The sequence below is a fragment of the Ranitomeya imitator genome, chromosome 4, assembly GCF_032444005.1.
Source record: "Ranitomeya imitator isolate aRanImi1 chromosome 4, aRanImi1.pri, whole genome shotgun sequence".
Taxonomy (NCBI): Eukaryota; Metazoa; Chordata; class Amphibia; order Anura; family Dendrobatidae; genus Ranitomeya; species Ranitomeya imitator.
Window position 1 is genome coordinate 590,729,184 of NC_091285.1, and position 10,190 is coordinate 590,739,373.

Genomic DNA, 10,190 nt, shown 5'->3' on the forward strand with positions numbered 1-10,190 from the left:
AGGGGTACACGGGCAGCAGTGGTGTGGTCAGTGGAGGCCTAGTGGAAGGAGTCACCGCAGACAGGCATCGAAGGCCTAAAATAATAACACATGGCTGTAGGCAATTTTAAATTGGTTACAGGGATACACGGGCAGCAGTGGTGTGGTCAGTGGAGGCCTAGTGGAAGGAGTGACCGCAGACAGGCATCGAAGGCCTAAAATAATAACACATGGCTGTAGGCAATTTTAAATTGGTTCCAGGGGTACACGGGCAGCAGTGGTGTGGTCAGTGGAGGCCTAGTGGAAAGAGTCACCGCAGACAGGCATCAAAGGCCTAAAATAATAACACATGGCTGTAGGCAATTTTAAATTGGTTCCAGGGGTACACGGGCAGCAGTGGTGTGGTCAGTGGAGGCCTAGTGGAAGGAGTGACCGCAGACAGGCATCGAAGGCCTAAAATAATAACACATGGCTGTAGGCAATTTTAAATTGGTTCCAGGGGTACACGGGCAGCAGTGGTGTGGTCAGTGGAGGCCTAGTGGAAGGAGTCACCGCAGACAGGCATCGAAGGCCTAAAATAATAACACATGGCTGTAGGCAATTTTAAATTGGTTACAGGGGTACACGGGCAGCAGTGGTGTGGTCAGTGGAGGCCTAGTGGAAGGAGTGACCGCAGACAAGCATCGAAGGCCTAAAATAATAACACATGGCTGTAGGCAATTTTAAATTGGTTCCAGGGGTACACGGGCAGCAGTGGTGTGGTCAGTGGAGGCCTAGTGGAAGGAGTCACCGCAGACAGGCATCGAAGGCCTAAAATAATAACACATGGCTGTAGGCAATTTTAAATTGGTTACAGGGGTACACGGGCAGCAGTGGTGTGGTCAGTGGAGGCCTAGTGGAAGGAGTGACCGCAGACAGGCATCGAAGGCCTAAAATAATATCACATGGCTGTAGGCAATTTTAAATTGGTTACAGGGGTACACGGGCAGCAGTGGTGTGGTCAGTGGAGGCCTAGTGGAAGGAGTGACCGCAGACAGGCATCGAAGGCCTAAAATAATAACACATGGCTGTAGGCAATTTTAAATTGGTTCCAGGGGTACACGGGCAGCAGTGGTGTGGTCAGTGGAGGCCTAGTGGAAGGAGTGACCGCAGACAGGCATCGAAGGCCTAAAATAATAACACATGGCTGTAGGCAATTTTAAATTGGTTCCAGGGGTACACGGGCAGCAGTGGTGTGGTCAGTGGAGGCCTAGTGGAAGGAGTGACCGCAGACAGGCATCGAAGGCCTAAAATAATAACACATGGCTGTAGGCAATTTTAAATTGGTTCCAGGGGTACACGGGCAGCAGTGGTGTGGTCAGTGGAGGCCTAGTGGAAGGAGTGACCGCAGACAGGCATCGAAGGCCTAAAATAATAACACATGGCTGTAGGCAATTTTAAATTGGTTACAGGGGTACACGGGCAGCAGTGGTGTGGTCAGTGGAGGCCTAGTGGAAGGAGTGACCACAGACAGGCATCGAAGGCCTAACATAACAAAAATGTCAATACAATGGTATTGTCAGTGGCAGGCATTGAAGGATGTCAGCGCATAGACTAAACATTGGTGGGGCTGTGAGATAATTTTGCAAGTGGTAGAGCACTGTTTGAGCTGGGATGGGGGGGAAACTGTCTTGTGGCCGGCGGTACAGGCCCAGGGCCCCTCATATTACAACGGTGTGTCTGACGTTGGGTGCGCACCACCACCGCCAGAGACACTTTATTGTACTAGGAGGGACCCAGTGGCAGTGCCGTCGACCAAAAGCGGGCTCACCCACCTCTTCAGACAAACTGCACTCTCACGGGTGCTGTCGCCAAGTGTCGATACCACGGCCCCGTGTGGGGAGTTTGGCCATTTAGTGAGGTGTAAACATGTCGTATGCTGGACAATCAGGTGCAGAAAATTACGAGATTGGAAAAGGCATTCAGAATAGTCCACAGGCAAGACCTTTTCATAGGAAAGCTAGGTGTCAGCCGGGCAAGGTGGGGCAAAAGATTTCGAAATCCAGTCGTGGTTCATTTTAATGAAGGTTAGATCATCTACATTTTGGGTAGCCAGACGAGTCCTTTTTTCTGTTAGTATTGAACCTGCAGCACTGAATACTCTTTCTGATAGGACACTAGCTGCTGGGCAAGCAAGCTCCTGCAATGCATATTCTGCCAATTCTGGCCAGGTGTCTAATTTTGATGCCCAGTAATCAAATGGGAATGACGGTTGAGGGAGAACATCGATAAGGGATGAAAAATAGTTTGTAACCATACTGGACAAATGTTGTCTCCTGTCACTTTGAATTGATGCTGCAGTACCTGTCCTGTCTGCGGTCATAGCAAAATCACTCCACAACCTGGTCAGAAAACCCCTCTGGCCAACGCCACTTCTGATTTCTGCCCCTCTAACTCCTCTGGTCTGCTGACCCCTGCAGCTCGTGTGAGAACGATCACGGGCGCTGTGTGCAGGGAATGCCAGAAGCAAACGGTCAACAAGAGTTGATTGTTTGGTTGCTAATATTAGTTCCAAGTTCTCATGTGGCATTATATTTTGCAATTTGCCTTTATAGCGAGGATCAAGGAGGCAGGCCAACCAGTAATCGTCATCATTCATCATTTTAGTTATGCGTGTGTCCCTTTTGAGGATACGTAAGGCATAATCCGCCATGTGGGCCAAAGTTCCAGTTCTCAAATCTGTGGTTGTGCTTGGTTGAGGGGCAGTTTCAGGCAAATCCACGTCACTTGTGTCCCTCAAAAAACCAGAACCCGGCCTTGCCGCGCCACCAATTTCCAGTGGCCCCGGAAAAGCTTCCTCATTAAAAATATAATCATCCCCATCATCCTCCTCGTCCTCCTCCTCCTCTTCGCCCGCTACCTCGTCCTGTACACTGCCCTGGCCAGACAATGGCTGACTGTCATCAAGGCTTTCCTCTTCCTCAGCTGCAGACGCCTGATCCTTTATGTGCTTCAAACTTTGCATCAGCAGACGCATTAGGGGGATGCTCATGCTTATTATGGCGTTATGCACTAACCAGCCGTGTGCATTCCTCAAAACACTGAAGGACTTGACACATGTCTTGAATTTTCGACCACTGCACACCTGACAACTCCATGTCTGCCATCCTACTGCCTGCCCGTGTATGTGTATCCTCCCACAAAAACATAACAGCCCGCCTCTGTTCACACAGTCTCTGAAGCATGTGCAGTGTTGAGTTCCACCTTGTTGCAACGTCTATGATTAGGCGATGCTGGGGAAGGTTCAAAGAACGCTGATAGGTCTGCATACGGCTGGAGTGTACGGGCGAACGGCGGATATGTGAGCAAAGTCCACGCACTTTGAGGAGCAGGTCGGATAACCCCGGATAACTTTTCAGGAAGCACTGCACCACCAGGTTTAAGGTGTGAGCCAGGCAAGGAATGTGTTTCAGTTGGGAAAGGGAGATGGCAGCCATGAAATTCCTTCCGTTATCACTCACTACCTTGCCTGCCTCAAGATCTACAGTGCCCAGCCACGACTGCGTTTCTTTCTGCAAGAACTCGGAAAGAACTTCCGCGGTGTGTCTGTTGTCGCCCAAACACTTCATAGCCAATACAGCCTGCTGATGTTTGCCAGTAGCTGCCCCATAATGGGAGACCTGGTGTGCAACAGTGGCAGCTGCGGATGGAGTGGTTGTGCGACTGCGGTCTGTGGACGAGCTCTCGCTTCTGCAGGAGGACGAAGAGGAGGAGGAGGGGGTGCGAACGGCTACAGCCAATTGTTTCCTAGACCGTGGGCTAGGCAGAACTGTCCCAAACTTGCTGTCCCCTGTGGACCCTGCATACACCACAATTACCCAGTGTGCCGTGATGGACACGTAACGTCCCTGGCCATGCCTACTGGTCCATGCATCTGTTGTCAGGTGCACCTTTGTGCTCACAGATTGCCTGAGTGCATGGACGATGCGCTCTTTAACATGCTGGTGGAGGGCTGGGATGGCTTTTCTGGAAAAAAAGTGTCGACTGGGTAGCTCGTAGCGTGGTACAGCGTAGTCCATCAGGGCTTTGAAAGCTTCGCTTTCAACTAACCGGTAGGGCATCATCTCTAACGAGATTAGTCTAGCTATGTGTGCGTTCAAACCCTGTGTACGCGGATGCGAGGCTAAGTACTTCCTTTTTCTAACCATAGTCTCATGTAGGGTGAGCTGGACTGGAGAGCTGGAGATCGTGGAACTAGCGGGGGTGCCGGTGGACATGGCAGACTGAGAGACGGTGGGAGATGGTATTGTTGCCACCGGTGCCCTAGATGCAGTGTTTCCTACTACGAAACTGGTGATTCCCTGACCCTGACTGCTTTGGCCTGGCAAAGAAACCTGCACAGATACTGCAGGTGGTGCGGAAAATGGTGGCCCTACACTGCTGGAAGGGATGTTGTGTTGCTGACTAGCTTCATTGGCCGAGGGTGCTACAACCTTAAGGGACGTTTGGTAGTTAGTCCAGGCTTGCAAATGCGTGGTGGTTAAATGTCTATGCATGCAACTTGTATTGAGACTTTTCAGATTCTGTCCTCTGCTTAAGGTAGTTGAACATTTTTGACAGATGACTTTGCGCTGATCAATTGGATGTTGTTTAAAAAAATGCCAGACTGCACTCTTTCTAGCATCGGATACCTTTTCAGGCATTGCAGACTGAGCTTTAACCGGATGGCCACGCTGTCCTCCAACAGGTTTTGGCTTTGCCACGCGTTTTGGGCAAGATACGGGCCCGGCAGATGGAACCTGTTGCGATGTTGATGCCTGCTGCGGCCCCTCCTCCTCCGCTTCAGAACTGCTGCCGCCTGCACCCTGTTTCCCCAATGGCTGCCAATCGGGGTCAAGAACTGGGTCATCTATTACCTCTTCTTGTAGCTCGTGTGCAACTTCGTCTGTGTCACCGTGTCGGTCGGTGGTATAGCGTTCGTGATGGGGCAACATAGTCTCATCAGGGTCTGATTCTTGATCAGCACCCTGCGAGGGCAATGTTGTGGTCTGAGTCAAAGGACCAGCATAGTAGTCTGGCTGTGGCTGTGCATCAGTGCACTCCATGTCAGATTCAACTTGTAATGGGCATGGACTGTTAACTGCTTCACTTTCTAAGCCAGGGACGGTATGTGTAAAGAGCTCCATGGAGTAACCCGTTGTGTCGCCTGCTGCATTCTTCTCTGTTGTTGTTTTTGCTGAAGAGGACAAGGAAGCGACTTGTCCCTGACCGTGAACATCCACTAACGACGCGCTGATTTGACATTTACCAGTTTCACGAGAGGAGGCAAAAGAGTTAGAGGCTGAGTCAGCAAGATAATCCAAAACTTGCTCTTGCTGCTCCGGCTTTAAAAGCGGTTTTCCTACTCCCAGAAAAGGGAGCGTTCGAGGCCTTGTGTAGCCAGACGACGAACCTGGCTCCACAGCTCCAGACTTAGGTGCAATATTTTTTTTCCCACGACCAGCTGATGCTCCACCACTACCACTACCCTCATTACCAGCTGACAATGAAAGCCCCCGGCCACGACCTCTTCCACCATACTTCCTCATTGTTTTAAAAACGTAAACAAACTAACGGTATTTGTTGCTGTCACACAAATTACACGGTGAGCTATAACTTCAGTATGATTTAGCTACCCCTTTACAGGTGAGTGAGACCACAACGAAAATCAGGCACAATGTTACACACTCTGTTGTTGGTGGCAACAAATGAGAGAGATGCCACACACGCAGGACTGTCACTGAAGCACAAATGTAAATATTAATCTCCCACTGATTTGATTTTTTTTTTTTTTAAGGGAGACTTTAGGAAAAAAAATAATAGAATAAAATGATTTTTTCAGGAAGAATTTAGAAACCAAATAAAATAAAATGATTTTTTCAGGGAGAATTTAGAAAACAAATAAAACAAAAAAAGGCTTTCTATGGCCCACTGAGTGAGAGATGACGCACACAGGAGTCAGGAGTGGCACACAAGCCCAGAGGCCAATATTTATCTCCCACTGATTGATGTAGTGATTTTTTCAGGTAGATTTTGGAACCCAAATCAAGCTAAAAAAAATAATAGGCTTTCTATGGCCCACAATTGGAGAGAGAGAGAGAGATGGCACACCCAGGAGTCAAGACTGGCACACAAGCAGAAAGGGCAATATTAATCTCCCACTGATTTGTTTTTTTTTTTTTTTTTTCAGGGAGACTTTAGGAAAAAAAAAATAGAATAAAATGATTTTTTCAGGAAGAATTTAGAAACCAAATAAAATAAAATGATTTTTTCAGGGAGAATTTAGAAAACAAATAAAACAAAAAAAGGCTTTCTATGGCCCACTGAGTGAGAGATGACGCACACAGGAGTCAGGAGTGGCACACAAGCCCAGAGGCCAATATTTATCTCCCACTGATTGATGTAGTGATTTTTTCAGGTAGATTTTGGAACCCAAATCAAGCTAAAAAAATAATAGGCTTTCTATGGCCCACAATTGGAGAGAGAGAGAGAGATGGCACACCCAGGAGTCAAGACTGGCACACAAGCAGAAAGGGCAATATTAATCTCCCACTGATTTGTTTTTGTTTTTGTTTTTTTTCAGGGAGACTTTAGGAAAAAAAATAGAATAAAATGATTTTTTCAGGAAGAATTTAGAAACCAAAGAAAATAAAATGATTTTTTCAGGGAGAATTTAGAAAACAAATAAAACAAAAAAAGGCTTTCTATGGCCCACTGAGTGAGAGATGACGCACACAGGAGTCAGGAGTGGCACACAAGCCCAGAGGCCAATATTTATCTCCCACTTTTTTTTTTTTGTTCCAGGGAAAATTTATAAACCCAATAAAAAAAATAATAAATAGGCTTTCTATGGCCCACTATCTGAGAGACAGAGAGAGATGGCACGCTTAGGACTGGCACACAAGCCCAAAGGCCAATATTAATCTCCCACTTTTTTTTTTTTTTCCAGGGAAAATTTATAAACCCAATAAAAAAAAATAAAAATAAATAGGCTTTCTATGGCCCACTATCTGAGAGAGAGAGATGGCACGCTTAGGACTGGCACACAAGCCCAAAGGCCAATATTAATCTCCCACTGATTGATTTATTGATTTTTTCAGGTAGAATTTAGAACCCAAATAAAGCAAAAAAAAAAAAAAATGGGCTTTCTATGGCCCACTGAGTGAGTGATGATGCACACAGGAGTCAGGAGTGGCACACAAGCCCTGAGGCCAATATTTTTCTCCCACTGATTGATGTAGTGATTTTTTCAGGTAGATTTTAGAACCAAAATCAAGCAAAAAAATAAATAGGCTTTCTATGGCCCACTGAGTGAGTGATGATGCACACAGGAGTCAAGAGTGGCACACAAGCCCTGAGGCCAATATTTTTCTCCCACTGATTGATGTAGTGATTTTTTCAGGTAGATTTTATAACCCAAATCAAGCAAAAAAATAAATAGGCTTTCTATGGCCCACTGAGTGCGAGATGACACAGACAGGGATGGCACTCTAGCAGAAATGTCAATCTTAATCTCCCACAAAAGAAACAAAAAAAACAGGGAGTGTCCTTCAATTACTATCTCCCTGCAGTAATCTCAGCCAGGTATGGCAGGCAGCAATAAGGAGTGGACTGATGCACAAATTAAATAAAAAGTGTGTACAAACCAAAAAGATAGCTGTGCAGAAAGGAAGGAACAAGAGGATTTGTGCTTTGAAAAAAGCAGTTGGTTTGCACAGCGGCGTACACACAGCAATGCAGCTATCAGGGAGCCTTCTAGGGCAGCCCAATGAGCTACAGCGCTGAGGGGGAAAAAAAAAAAATGTAGCTTCCACTGTCCCTGCACACCGAAGGTGGTGTTGGGCAGTGGAAATCGCTACAGCACAAGCGGTTTGGTGGTTAATGGACCCTGCCTAACGCTATCCCTGCTTCTGACGAAGCGGCAGCAACCTCTCCCTAAGCTCAGATCAGCAGCAGTAACATGGCGGTCGGCGGGAACGCCCCTTTATAGCCCCTGTGACGCCGCAGACAGCAAGCCAATCACTGCAATGCCCTTCTCTAAGATGGTGGGGACCAGGACCTATGTCATCACGCTGCCCACACTCTGCGTTTACCTTCATTGGCTGAGAAATGGCGCTTTTCGCGTCATTGAAACGCGACTTTGGCGCGAAAGTCGCGTACCGCATGGCCGACCCCGCACAGGGGTCGGATCGGGTTTCATGAAACCCGACTTTGCCAAAAGTCGGCGACTTTTGAAAATGAACGACCCGTTTCGCTCAACCCTAGCGAGGACATACTGGTGGCCGCATATGGCTCGTGATGTCGCGGAGTACGGAGTACATATGGCTCGTGATGTCGCGACGTGATGTCGCGGAGTCGGGATGGACTTTGTGGTTGGCTTACCCAAGTCTCGTAATTGCACCATTATCTGGGTGATCACCGATCATTTTTCCAAAATGGTGCATTTGGTGCCTCTTCCACGGCTACCATCTGCACGGGCGTTGGCTGTCTTGTTTATCAAGCATATCTTTCGCTTACACGGTATGCCAGACAAAATTGTTAGTGACCGGGGTCCCCAGTTTGCGTCTCGATTCTGGAGGGAGCTATGTTGTCTACTCAGTATTGAGTTAAATCTCTCTTCGGCATATCATCCCGAGACGAATGGGTTGGTAGAAAGGGCCAACCAGACCTTGGTCACATATCTGCGACATTTTGTTTCTGCCAGACAGGATGACTGGGCATCCTTGCTACCGTGGGCAGAGTTTGCACTTAACAATGCCGTAGCCGACTCCACTGGTCAGACTCCATTCCTCTTAAATTACGGCCAGCATCCGCGTGTTCCTGTGCCCATGCCTGTGTCTTCCGCTGATCCCAGGGTGGCAGACTGGGCTGTGGAGGCACGGGACATTTGGGATCGCACGCAGGATGCCATTCGGGCCTCCAAGGAGAGATTGAGGTCCACCGCCGATGTTCATCGGCGCCCCGCTCCGACTTTTGCCCATGGCGACTTAGTGTGGCTCTCCGCCCGTAACATCAGGCTGCGAGTTGAGTCCACTAAGTTTGCTCCTCGCTACTTGGGTCCTTTCAAGGTTCTCGAACAGGTTAATCCTGTGGTCTACCGCCTGGCTCTTCCTCCACGCTTGGGTATCACCGACACCTTTCATGTGTCCCTCTTGAAACCCGTATACATGTCCCGGTTTTCCGAGTCATCTGCCGGGACATCGGGTTCGTCTACGGACGATTACGAGGTGAACGCTATTTTGGGGTGCAAGGTGGTACGCGGCAAAAAGTTTTATTTGGTGGATTGGAAGGGTTATGGTCCAGAGGACAGGTCTTGGGAGCCTGCTGAAAACATTCGGGCCCCACAGCTCATTGCTGCCTTCGAGCGTAGCGAGGCCCAAGGAGGGGGGGCCCTAGGAGGGGGGGTAATGTTAGGAGTCGAGTTTCCTCTGCTGCACAGGGGGAATCTCGATCCGTCTCCGCTGCGGTCTCCCATTCTCCTCCAGTCGCAGTGGAGTCTGCTCAGCAGGGACGTCGCTCCCAGTGTCTTGCTCGCTCTCACTCTGTACAGAGAGTTACTGCTGCTTCTTCAGCTCCTGCCATTAAAGTCAGTGCTGGTCAGCGGCGAGCGGACTTCCCTGGGACTAAGTCCTTGTTTGCGCACACTGAGCATGCCCAGAGCAAGATCTCCCGTTGGAGATCGAGGGTCATGTGCTCTGGCTCTGCAGCGCATTCCATTGGTCCTCTTGGCAGGCCCTGGAAGGGCAAAGTTTCTGTGGCCACTTCTTGTCCTGCAATTATATAAACTGCGCATGACCGCACGGCCATGCGCTAGTGTACAATTGAATACGTGTGTTTGTTGTGAGTGCAAGTCGTTCATTAAATACCCCTACCCTATTGTATGACTGTTCGCGTGTGGAGTATGGCTGCTATCTAGCGCCCGACAAATCACTCAACGTGTCACACACGTATCAGCGTCTATTGCTGTGACCGCCAGTGCGGCGCCACGCGCCAGTAGTGCGCTTCCTGACCCACGTCTGGGTGCTTAGTGGTGCCTGCCAGCACGGCACAGTTCGCACTTTGGTGCTCTAATTATAAGAGTTGCCTAACACAACCTGTTGCGGTGTTGTGTCAGCAAGTGGTCTAATCGGGCTTCAATCCTAGTTGGGGTTAAGTTCGCTGACTGCTTGCTCGCCTTCTATGTGCGGTACCGC